Genomic DNA, 14,196 nt, shown 5'->3' with positions numbered 1-14,196 from the left:
AGATTACTAAGACGGTTAAGAATATTCTTTTATAATTAGATTACTCGTTCCTACTGCGTGTCTTGCGTGTCTTTCTCACAAGGCTTCAATCTTTTTTATTCAATAAGCCTACTTCAAGTACAATTTAAATCTTTAGCGAAGTACATTTTAATTAATTATTAATTGAATAATAGGTTTCTTACGTTTCAAATAAACGTTGTTTTAATATATAACGACACAGAGAGTAATCTTGATTAGGAAACTGAGAGCTAACTAATCACTTCACTATTTGGAAGTCGTACTTTAAGTTTTTTACTTTAATTTTTCTTCAACTCTATAAAATACACTTATCTGGCAATGTGTCCCAAAGGGGTCTTAAGTACAAAAAAATATATTTTTATGATTTTTAATAATATTTTACCATTAGTGTTATTTCGTATAGATTCAGTATAAAAAATACCTCGGAAGTATTTTATGGTCAACAATGGAGTCATGTTCATCTCGCGTCTCTACCAACATCCGCAATTTGCCACAATGAGATGTTATCAATAGCGGATGACTTCCGATGGTGACCAGCCACTTGCAACCACCGTCACGGTCCAACCCACCATTGGTCAACCTTACTGAACGCTTTCCGCACCTATTTAGTATGGAAACTTGCTTTCTACATACATTGTTATTTTCTATAACCGATTTTAAATTTCTAGTATGAATACCAGCGTTTTAACACCACAGATAATATTTGTCATGTTTGGTTATTTGAAACCCGTCTTATGTTGTTAAGAGGTCATAATTGTATTTAAATTAATGTAATATCATTAACCACTTGGTTAACTAAATTTCGGCAAGAATATACAAATATTTTAGTGATTGTATTCTTATTAGAAACATAAATATACAATAAAGTAACGCTTGACACATAGACAAAAATTTAAATTACAATTTCTTGAAAGATACCAAAACTATATGTTAACAAAGAATTTGTCGGTAATAAAAACTTTGTCATTCCAGCTTATTGTATCAATGTATACGAAAGTCTATTTCGTCTGGATTTTGAATCTCTCGTCTTATTACTTATTTATTAGTAAGTAAATGATTACAGATAATTGAAGCGGATATGTGTGCTAAGTTCCCACCCCTTGTTTATAATAAAAACTCATGTATCGTAATGCGTGCACGAAACTACTCGAATAATTACGACTCATGAATAAATAATATTTTGACAATTGTGGTCGAAATTGTCCAATACAAAAAGGGTAATAAACATAGACATAATTGTTTAAGCCTTCGTTTGTTCTCTTATAACGCAATTGCCATGCAACATATATTAATTATATTTTATTTTATTTATTTATTCAAACGTTGCAAAGAAACACAATACATAAAAATTAAAAGGGATGCAACGGGCGGCCTTATCGCTAACAAGCGATCTCTTCCAGGCAACCCTAGTAAGAAGAGAAAAAAAAAAGATGAGTGCAAGAAATATAAGTATATTTTATAGATCAACCAGAGTTGGTGCTTTCCTCGCTAAACGAGCAAGTATCGCAATCGAGAAATTCTGCTTTTAATGCTGTATTAAAGGTACACTGTCTAAGGTACACTTTTAAAGTGTATTAAATTTTTAATTTTGCATTATTTTTATTACCAAGTTAAGAATATTGTGAATATTTTATAGAAGATATTAAATTATCTTGATATAAAAGATTCTTTTGGAATGTTATTTTAATTTCGAAGCAATTTAATAAAAAAAATAGTGGCACTACAACCTTTTTAGATCTGGGCCTCAGATTTATCGAGGCAAGAAGGAGGAGAAGGATTGAGGCAAGAGGCAATCCCCGTGCATTTTAATTGCGCATTTTAGAATTTTTCAATTCAATTATTTAAAGCTTGTGGTTTGAGTAAAATATACATTTGTGTTTCTAAATTTAAGTGTAAAGGTTTGAAATTCAGTTTTCCTATAAAAAAAGTCAAATATTAATGTACATATTATATAATAATAATAATATAATAATATTTTTTTCCTAGAAGCCACCGTTTTTGGCTCTTTTCGCAGTAATATAACCTTGGTTAAACAGAAATATGTCTATAATTGTTTGTAAAACTGTCGCATTAAGCTTTGTAATTAATTGGTAGAATTACAATCTGTTAGTAGTTGTTGTTATCTATTACAGGAAACCAAATTTTGGTACACGGGTTTTGCTAACACTCTGTACAAAATATTTTCCTTAGAATAAAACATTCTCGTATTTTTTTTTGGCAAATTTCTAAAAAAAAATATAATTTGTACATCAACCAAGGATGTCAAAAATGAGAAAACATTAAATAATGAATATTAAACAGCTTACGAAGTTATAAACTACCCAAAACGAATTCGATGTGATGGCATTATATGAACGCGAGGACGCCCTATAGAACCTGTTGATATGGTTCCATATTGCAATAGGGGTGCCCTTTCACGTTAAAGGGCTGTTCAATGTCGAGATACCTTACGTTATTTAAAATCGTTTCTCGGCGAAGCGATTTCTTAGTAGTATTTTTTATTGTGTGCATAGTAGACAGACGAGCATTCTACCATTGAACAGTGTTGACCTAGTGCTTCAGCGTACGAGCCTGATCGCTAACGTCGTAGGTTCCATCTCAGGCTGTGTATGTAATGTAATGTATGTAATGTATATTTTTCTATAAGAAATGAAAATTAAAACATCGAAAACCTTGCCGCGCCAAGAGGCTGATCACCTATTTGCCTATAAGATTTGCAAATGATCATGAAACAGATACAGAAGTCTGAAGCCCAGACCTAAATATACAGTGCACATCCCAGGTCGCCACATGTGTATAAATCAGTTTCCTGGGAATTGATAGGATAGAAACACATACAAATTTTAATTGATTTCCTGTATAAGTACAGTATCAGTTACAGTAAGCTATAATCTAATAATATAATCATATTATTAGATTTAATTGCTAATTAAAATAACCTTCAAAAATGTTTAAAAATCCGTTATTATAGGTACATATATTTTAAATGAGAATGATTTATAAGAGAACAAATGGAGGTTTAAACGATTGTCAAAATGTGACAATCCTGTGTTTGTTTTTACAATTTCATCGAAAATATGTCGATATAAATTCATCGACATACGACGTCCCTCGTGTTTAATTTGGCGTGACCCGACGTCGTCTAATTTTTACGGAAATATTTCCCTTCCCTACATCATTCCCATGCAATGAAAATAAAGAAATTAACAGATTTTCAAACAAACATATAAATGTCATAATTTTTAAGTGGTTTTAATAGCGAATGTTATTTTAATTTTATTTTTTCATTCTAGTAACACAGACGCCACGAATGGCTTAAAATAAATACATGTTCGTGAATCTGTTTCTATTCCAGGTATAATGTAATGTATTATAAATATATATTATAATTTAAGATGATTAAAAACAATTTTTTCCTTTTAGTAGTATTTTTTGTTACTGTTCTTCAAAGAAATACAGATGTTATCGAAAAGAAAGAAAACATTTTATTATGACATTTAGTTAAGAAAAAGGAACACTAGTACCCACCCACGGGCTGCTAGTCTCTTCCATTTGTCATTTTATTTAGTGTTTATTAATATCTATGTGTACAGTTAATACAATTTGATAATTAAAATATTGTACAAGAAGAACATTTTCCGCTTCAGCATATGACAGGTTAATGTGTTTAAGATTGTTAGAAAATGTATAAACTTTTAAAACGTTATGAATTTTTTTAAAGCAGGATTTACTGAATACAGAAGTGCTCAAACGCCACCAAATTCTAAGTTAATTATTGACTGTCAACACAGCTGTATGTGCTAATAAATGTCCACCTTTACTGTATTTCCTTCAAATTGCAAATGTTTAATTGTAATAATAATACCACCACCATATGGCACCCTTTGGAAAGTGGTGGAATTCGTGGGAACTCTCACCCTCGCAATACCTTTAGTAGCATAAGTCACCGGTTATGGTCATCGGACCATATCGGGGGCTGTAATAAGACATGACAGGTGGTATTATTTGTTATTACTTTTGGTATATATTTTTTTTATAGAACAGGGGGCAAACGGGCAGGAGGCTCACCTGATGTTAAGTGATATCGCCGCCCATGGACACTCTCAATGCCAGAGGGCTCGCGAGTGCGTTGCCGGCCTCTTAAGACCAGAACCAGAATAATGCAACTTAAAACAAAGATGCCGAGTGTATTGTGTTGTGCCTGTTAAAAGATTCATTAAAAATACATTGAAAATGGTTATGTTTTTACCGTAATATGCAGGAAGATTTTTTTTCGACTTTCGTGGACATCTTACATTTCTGCATCTAACCTTGGTTATATACTTGACGTATTATGTTACAGTGCTCCATAATGGTGTCACTCAACGCGGCTTAATTGTCATGCACGTATTGCATGCATGCATTAAAACATTAACTATATTGAACATAATAATACTAAAGACTTTTAAAGTTGCACAAATCTGAGCCACAGATTTATGTATCTGTTTCATGATCGTTTGGCAATCGAATAATAATAATAATTATGTAACAAAATTATAATATCCAATGAATGATTAAATTACATACAAGACAAGATACACAATAGTGTCCCGTGTGCCTCGTACGAAGACGAATTAGCTGCATAATTATCCAATGTTTCGGGTTTTATCGAACTATGACATCCATTATCAGGATATTGATATTTTCCTCCTCAAAAAAAAAGATGTCAAGAACTACGTGAAGAAGCGGGAAGACTCGGATTTTGTTTAAGTAGTAGTTTTAAATTCTAAGTATTTTTTGTTGTTTTTAAATGTTAAATTTCAGTTTACTTTAGTTTTTTTTCATGTATCTTTGTTTATTAATGAAGTTGCTTTTTTCTGCTTTATATACATATATATTCTTTATCTAAGTAATCTATTTTGGCTTTCTGTGTTGTGATGACTTGTAATTAAATAAATAAAGAAAATAATTCACTATTAATCAATTAAGTTTTATCCGCCATTTTAGCTCATGACAAATAATTATCAATACCAACGAAAGACACATGTTGCGTTATCTGTAGTCGCTGGCTTGCGTCAACTTGCGATATGATTCAAGCGTTGTGGGCGTATGTAATGATAGTAATATGAACACTCAAAGTATTGTCGTATAATATCATTAACCCGAAAATAAGATTTTTAAAATTCATATATTTTGATATCTCATCTCAGGATTTCTTGTAAGAAATACTGAAGAGATGAGATATATAAAAGTTTTGTAGATCCAGTTTTGTCTATTTCCTGCTTTTTATTTCGTATAGCTGGCCCCGCGAACTTCGTTTTGCCTTAATATGATTTTTATTAGGCTACCTACTTAATATGATTTTTATTGCTTTTCTTCTCTATATTTAAATTATACTGAGTTTTCAAGGAATAAATTTAAAAAATACGCAATTAGGTCCTTCCTTCAAATTTTGCGGTAGGACACATATTCTGCAATTTAATTATACGACGATTATTTAATACCACCTCCAACTATTGAAAGTTAGAGTGTAATCATCCCTCAAAGGCCGGCAACTCACCTACTAAGAATGCGATGACTGCTCTTCATAGGCGGCACACGTCTGGCCATAAGTTATAATGTATTACATTTACAATTTATAAATACATATTTATTAAAAACTGAAATAAAATATAAGAAGTATGTAAAACGTATGGAGTATATATTTAGAAATTTTATTATTATTTTTAATTGTTTTGGATATCTCATTTTATTTTTTATTTTCTTTGATTATTATTATTTTGTGTGGTTATGTGTATATATGTTTTGTTTCTAATAAATGTTATTAGTGTCTGTCATTACATTATTATGAAAAAAAATGGTGTCTCATACTCCGCCATATTAATAACAAACAAAAAGAATGTTATATTTTACATATTAGTAATATTTTCCTTCAAGTATATTTTGTTGAAAATACCTCTACGCTCGCGTAGCTATTTGTAAGCCATCTACGAGGCTACGAGCTTATACGTAGCAAAGGCTTTTTATAATCCATGGAAAATGTCGGATCTGCCTACTTAATATCAGTGAGCACTCCATAATCAGCACTAAAGATATAGCAAAAATTGATAAAACGCGTTCTAGAATTAATAAGATAGCATCCGTTCCAATACAGCTTTATATATCTTTATATATAAAAAAAAAAATAATTGACATGAGTATTATAAGTATCTTAATTAATCATTAAACAATTGATCATAAGTGCTTCATAATCAATTGTCAATCTTATAGGCATTTAGGTGATCAGCATCCTGTGCCTAACAGGTTTCCTCACGATGTTTTCCTTCCTGATTCGTATGTCTTCCATGAGAGAATGTTAAATGCGCACAAAAATTCCGTTGGTGCACAGTCGGCGGTCGAACCAGGCCGACACATAGTTTCTTTACTAGACATTTAGATATTACATTTATTACTAACAAAACAACACACACAGTATCATAAACTAATCAAATAAATAATAATATAAATAATAAAAAATAAAAAAAGGAATGAGAGATAATTTAAATTTTTTTTAAGCACACGGTATGTTTTAACTATGTAATGAGTGTGTGCTGTGGTTGTAATTGGCCCTGACTCAGCAATATGATGATGAGCATTGAGCAGAGTGTTCCACAGCACTAGTCATTCCGCCAGAGACCACAGCAACTAGTTCAGTCGCAAAAAGACTACTATGTATATAACAATTATAACCAACCACCTAAAGTCTTTAATCTTAAAATTTAATGCAAGGTTTGGTATGATCAAAGTCTTACATAAGTCAGTCATAGACAATTAAAGAAATTAAACAAAATGGAGTAATAAAATAATTATTATTAACAATAATAACGGACAGTGTCCAGTAAAGAGTGAAGTCAAGCAATCAGCATGTATAAGTTATGAGTTTGGTAGCGTGTCTCTCGGGCCATTACTGCTTCTATGAAAAAGGACATTTTGCCTTATCGTTGGATATCACGAGAATAAAAACTGGCGATAAGATCACTGAGGGTGGTGCACGTTTATCGATATCGATGTTATATAATATTTTTTAACAATCACTTATATTTCTGAAAATAATATAGCTTTTGACATTGATATTGACATATTGAATAAGTATATCTGGAAGTATATTCTTTTATTAAACATAACAATAAAATATACAGTACTTAAAAGTTCCTACGCATTAGAAATAATTAAACTTGAATTAAAAAATGAAGTACCAACAAAATTATAAACATCATTAATAACACAAACATAATTTTTTCCTAAAACATTTTGTAACTAACTTTCATCATAATAAAGCCACACAATATCACAGTAAACTTTACGTTCAAGTGATTATACATTTTCTGTACACATTTCTAATTAATACATACATTTATCGACTAGGCACATCCCTAGCGCGGTAGGTTGGAAGACAGGCACTTATTAGTCGTCATTATCTATCGCGGTATCGCCCGTGACATATGGGCCAATATTGGACGACCATATCTGCTGTCATGCGAGAGAACGCCACGCTATACCCTTTGTGTTGAAAAACCCTTAATTGCTCTTTGTTTGACTACATGCGATGCTAGGTATTTGTTGAAAATATTCTTATATATCAGGAAATAATTATTAATACACACAACACAAAATTAAAATTATTCCAATAGGATTTACTCGCGGACTCGCCTATTCTATATATATCGCCTATCCTATTCGAACAACCGTTCTATAATCGTTGTATCGCTCTCGAAAGCTATGCTTAACAATGAAATCCACTAGTATCAAAATATATAATATATTTTCTATTAGCCTACGGATCTTTTAGCCCACCAACGTAGGTTATGCGTCATGGACTGAAATAAAAACTGAACTTAGCAGGCTAAATAATTATTTTTACTGCGCATAGAAAAACTTCGCGATCATAATATTCTAAGTTCTGGGTTGCTGGGCAGCATTAAAGTCAAGCGAGTAGTATGTAATAATAAAGTATTCTCGACTGATAGTAACTTAAGGAAAATAGGTTTCTATAACTTTTTGGGCCTGCCGGTTTCCTCACGGTATTTTCCTTCACCGTTCTATCAAATGTTAAATGCGCACATATATATTTTATTAGCGCACAGCCGTGGATCGAGCCTACGACCTCATAAGAATCTAACACTGGGCACTAGCCACTACTATATACGACATTGTTCCAACGCAAATTTTGAAATCGTAAAAACTCATGATCCAAACTACATCGTTCTTATCTTCGGCCCCACTTGACGCAGATAATACAGGCCTACAGTATTGATTATTATAAATTTATTATAATATCTTCAAGCTCATTGATTATGGCGGAATACGTGGTCAGTGGTTCGTGCTTCGATTTCTGTTCCACATGCACAACACTTTGATAGTTGGTAAAGAAAATTCAAAGTTATTTATAATAGCCAGTCTCAGATATGTAGTGTAACTATGTTACAATTGAATTTCTGTAACTAAGTACAATAGAATGATTGTATTTATAAATTAATTTTAAAGGAAATTATTTCGTATTCTAATTTACCTTCCTTATTTCACCAAGTATGGTCATTTCTAGACGTTTGGCGATAATTCAAAACCTAATTAAGAGCTAATTTAACAAATGTTAATGATTAGCGTTGCGGTTAATTTAATTGTACCGACGTCAGTAAACGTTCGAAATTTAAAAAATCAGATATCAGTAATAATTTTTGGTAAACAGTTTTTGATGAGATAAAAAAGGTACATCTTATTTAAAGAAAAACAAAAATTAATTAGTGTGTGTCTATCGGCATTTGAGCGAGTAATTAAAATTATTAGTGTTATCAGACAGCAGAATATTGAACTGCAATACTGCTGGGGATATTGACACCGCAACTACCAATCGCCTTTTTAAGTACCTCTTCTTGGAGGAAGTCCAATTAGAGTGAGCTAGAAGGATTGTTGCTTCTTGTTGTGATGTGCGCTCAGACATGAGTTGCTTATGGAAGTGAGTTGTGGTATTCTTCAGTCTAAATTTACGATATAAACACACAATTAAAAATTAAACTCAAGTGAGCATTCCAATTAAAGGAGGTTTTTTAATTGATAGAATAAAACGGTAGTTTCGAACTAAAAAATTATAGGTCCGCTGTATATGTTGAATTAAATTTGAAAGGAATAATTTTCAATACTGTCGAGCTAAATCATCTTATTTTATCAAAAGATTCATCAAAAGGTCGGGTTATAGTGGTTGTATGGTACTCGCCATTGAATGGGGTTCAATTTTGAGCATTACACTAAGCTTTTCCAATCAATGATACACCGTGTACAGGTGAAGTGCTTTTTACATAATTTTTCATAAAATCCTTTATATTTATGTTTACACAGCCACAAGTCTAAATAAAACTCTTGATTATGTTTCGAGCCGAGTAAACATTAATGACCTTCTCTGCGGGAGTTCCAAACGAAATATTTGCAAACAAAACAACCACATCCTTAAATATGTCAAAATACTAATAAACAGCCAAGATCTATTGTCGATGGGTTAAAATAAACAATAACTTCTATCAAGAAGTTACATCTGTTTATCTCGAACAAACAACCATTATTTTGTAATAATCTCGTCCGTCCGTTATTTTTTGCACTCATTAGGGAATCAAACGATAATTTTACGGTTCTTGAAAAAATATATGTTTCCTGCTGATAATACTGTTATCATAGTTAAGTGTTACCGATAATTATTCTTGAATAAGTATATTAAACATTTTTATTAATGTGGATCGTTTTATAAAATTACCTTCTTAGCAACTTCACTTCTATTCTCAATAGTAGTATACGAATAGTTTTATCCGCGCAAATAAAAAAGAAATTAAAGTGGCCTACAACTCACACGCTTTCTGACAGCGAGTATTCCGTGTCGCGATATCACTTAACATTAGGTCAGGATATTTCGGACCCTTATCTATAACAAAAATAATAATATTTCTTGAATAACAAAATGTCTCATTTGGCTGTATTGCCAAATCATTATTTTTCAATAAATGCACACTGATTTAGTATATTGTTTCTTCATATAGCTTACGAATTAAACCAATGTAATCACGACTAATAACATTCAATTTAGACTCCTGCTAGACAATTGCCGCGGAGATGGGCAGTCAAAACATCTGAGTGCTTAGTCTACTTCCAGCCTAACTATCGTCAAATTGTCTCTTCCTCTGTGACACGTTGGTCACAGGCTAAGGATGAATACACACGACTTACGAAATGTAATAAATAAAATTATTTGTTGGGGAAATTGTTGGGACAGAAGACGCATCAAGTCTAGTTCACGTCCCGATACATGGTACATGGTCCATAAAACAGTTGGTATCTATTTTAGCAGGCAATCAGGCCATTGGCGTGGTCGAGTACCTACCTATAGTTTTATGATAAGCAATGAGCAATTCAGTATCACAATATAGGTAGTCTCTTTTAAGTCTTATGAACAAGAAACGAAAAGAATATATTATTATAGGTTTGATAAAACATTTACAAGATATGTTGGACAAAATTGTTTGCGTTGTTTTAAATGCAAGGAAAACGGTATGTGTTAATTGCTTGAATGTTTGATGAGGTATCAATATTTTCTGTGCCGTAAAATTTAACATTTTAATGATTTTTATATGTTGATATTTAGCACGCAATAATGTTATAATTTCTTATTAGTTTTTTAGCGAATTTACAGTGTGAACAAATTTTTTTAATATGACGTTGATATGTGTCAAGAGATGGACGAAAATGGTGACCACATGGGCGCCACCACATTTTCCACAGGGAAAAAGAAAAAAAGAAAGACCTGTGGCTACCTGGGAAGACGACATCAAAAAAAAAACAGCTGGTTCCAACTGGATTCAAGTAGCCCAATCAAGAGAGAACTGGCTATCTTAGGAGGAGGCCTTCACCTACAGAGTTCTGACGGAGTGAAGAATAATAGTAGTAGAATAGAAGGAAAAACTAACACAATTAAATTAAGGATACAAATTTAATTACTAACAAAACTAACAATTGTATTTAAGTAAACTAACTTAATCCAACTTCTTGTTTTATACTCTGTAAGAATTAAAAGGCTTTTTTGTTTTTATTACTTATTTATATACATACATTGTTATATATAATATTTGCAATGCTTTATAATATATGTTTACTAATGAGATATAATACAAGGCATCAAGTATGCCTTTGTATTATCTCGCTACCCTGCTATCGCTACCCTGCTTGACACTGAACGTTTTGTTCTTTATTCACTTTATACAACGAATGAATTATTTCTATTTCATAATGTCACTAGAAAAAAAATCCCGATAGGAGTAGAGTTTCCGGCTAGTCGGTGTATGTTCTACGCCCTATAAATAATAAACGGGTTATATAAAAGAGTCTTTTCTTCAACTTCCATTTTGTTCTCTTTAGAGTAGAGACTTTTTGGCCATGGGTTCAAGTGAAAAGATGCTAATATAGATTTAAGTTGGTAGATATTACACACTCAACTAAACTATCGGAATACAGCGAGAAAATGCTGCCAGTGGCAGTGTAGCTTCAACGCAATCTTTTTAAATTAATCCAATTTTCCTTAGTTAATTTTTTTTTTAATATTACTATGTAAGTTAAGAAAATCGTAAATACTGTATACATGACTGATATCATGCTTAAATAAAAATTAAACATTAGAGGTTTTTTGAGGTTGAGCTGTGTACAAAATTTATCTATATGCATATGCATAAGCCAACGTATTTATTCTTAGTTTTTATTTATTTATAAAGACAAAAGTATTCAGGACGTTTGTAACCTTAATACAAGATAAATGTGGAAGTTTTTATCGCATATGTACCCTAAGCCGGAACGCGTAGATTGAGTGAAGTTCCGTCGCATCAAGCGGTGCGCGTACAAGATTGTTTCCTCGTTAGCTTACCAATTGAGCAGGCGTTCTTGGCCCGAGAGGGGCTACGGCCAATTTAAAACCTGTATCATTTTGTTACTAACATAGATAATATGGGCATTTAGGTATTTTGTTGATTGCGCATTTGTTGTATTTAAATGATTGGGGAGAGCGCAGGAGGTCATTTTTAGAGTCCCTTTAAATATATTCCGTGGAATATATTGTTTGATCATTAATTATTTTAACGGTGCCAAAATACAGTCATAGCTATATGACATCTTTTAAGCTTACATCACGTATTATATATAAATTTTTTTAAATATTTGAGTAATATTCTTTAAAGTTTGTATACCCCAAGGCGTGATCGCGGATTTCGTACTAATTTTAAAAATACTGTTTTCACTTCACTAGTTTAATGCATGTTATAATGCAACCCAAACATTCTTGTATATCTCGAAAATTCCTGAAGTTGCAACATTGTCGTTAAAACAAGAAACATCCAGACGCAACGGCGCAGTAAGCAATATTAGAAGTTGTATTGCAGAAGTTGCCCTAACGATATCTTGAGCAGCCAAAAAGATCTGGCCCCCGGCCAAAGTATGCTAGTGCTCTTTCAAAGACATGTTCTAAATTAAAAAAAAAATTACAACATAGATCTTTAAGCAATGAAAAAAGCCCATAAAGCGCTACACAAATCTTTCTTGATTCTTTGAGTGTCTTTGAAAAACGCATTTTAAATAATATTTATTTATTTAATTATAAGTAATCTAACAGCTTATACTTATACATATTATAAGACAAAACACTAAGACAATACAGAAAGCCAGAACAGATTACATAGATAAACAATTTATATATATAAAACAGAAAAAAACAAGTACATCAATAAATAAAGATACATTAAAAAAACTAAAGTAAAGTAGACATAGACATAGACATAGACATAGACATAGACATATCATTTATTACAAACAAAACACACACACATAAATACACAACACAGCAGTAATCAAAGTGAAATTTAACACTTAAAACAACAAATAATATTATTATAATAATATGGCATATTTTGCCACAGATGCAAATTTATCTTAAAAGGTAGATTAGAAGTTACAATTACATTATGAGTCATAGATATTATTATCATTAAAGTCAATTCTTATATTATTTTATCATTACATTATCAATATAATAATAATTATAATGCTTCACGTAATAGAAGAATAATTTGGTTCCAAAAAGTAGTTCGTACATTAAGTAGATTTTTAAAAACTCTAGACGATCTTCGACTGTTTTTGGTAAATAATAGAGGTTTATAGTATATTGTATGATTGTTTAGAAATACTTGTAGTTAGTCACCACAGAGCGTTATACTTATTTAGTTAAGATTTATTTGTTTAAATATCTAGAAACACTGAGCTGGCATCAAAATATAAATCGTTTGAACAATTTAGCAAAAGCCCGAGACGAAGAATGAGCCTAGCAATTTCCATGCATAATGTTCTTGCAGTTTGTAATTGTTGTTTTCAAGTCTAATGTCTAGTCGTAGCCCGTAGCGCCTTGGGCTTCTTTATGAAATGACTTTACATTTGAGGACTTAGAAGATTATATTTCCCTGAACTGTAAACCATGTATGTATTTTAGTAATAATTTATCGGATTATCAGTTTTGTATTTTCTGTATTGGATGCTTTATTGTTAAGTTGAGAACTCTGAGTCATCAATTAACGAAACGAAACTAGTTAAGGGAGATTTGAGAATATTTTTAGCTTTTCAAACGAAAAACGAACTTTATCTAAGTAACGAATTAGTATCGCAGGAAATACTTAAACTGTCACAGTTAAATTTTGAAATTTATTGAAATGAATCTTCTTTATCTGCGTTGGAAAAACCGTCACATTTTTCGGTTACGCGTCACAGTGTTTCAGCTGTTAATAACAAATATATAATAACGATAACAATGATAGTAATAATTAAATTATTACAATAATTGAAATTCTGTAATAATCTTAGTAGTAATAAGGTAAAATGAAATAATTGTTTTATTTGTATTCATGCCTTTTGTTAATCTTTATATAATTTCGTCTTCTCTTTCAAGTGCCTCTCCATTACTGGAGGTTGGCCGTCAGTTTTCTGAAACGCGTCTCGTCCTGCGCCAGATGCAGCAACTCTTCCGCATTTGCAATACCCGTCCACTCTCCATGACTTCTCCATGACTTCTCATGATATTATCTAATTTAACTTTATTTAACTAATGTCTGAAAAGTTGCATATAGTAGATCATTTTTCGAAAAATAAGGT

General features: G+C 31.6%; 1 protein-coding gene across 3 annotated transcripts in view; it reads right to left on the bottom strand.

Annotated features, from left to right (window-relative positions):
• Nucleotides 1-14,196, bottom strand: part of LOC110994311 (homeobox protein prospero) — an 81,401-nt gene that overhangs the window by 16,581 nt on the left and 50,624 nt on the right. The window lies entirely within an intron of this gene.

The sequence above is a fragment of the Pieris rapae genome, chromosome 1 (genome assembly GCF_905147795.1).
Source record: "Pieris rapae chromosome 1, ilPieRapa1.1, whole genome shotgun sequence".
In the NCBI taxonomy this organism is placed as follows: domain Eukaryota; kingdom Metazoa; phylum Arthropoda; class Insecta; order Lepidoptera; family Pieridae; genus Pieris; species Pieris rapae.
Note: the sequence above shows the minus strand (reverse complement) of the source record. Positions and strands in the feature narration are given on the sequence as shown.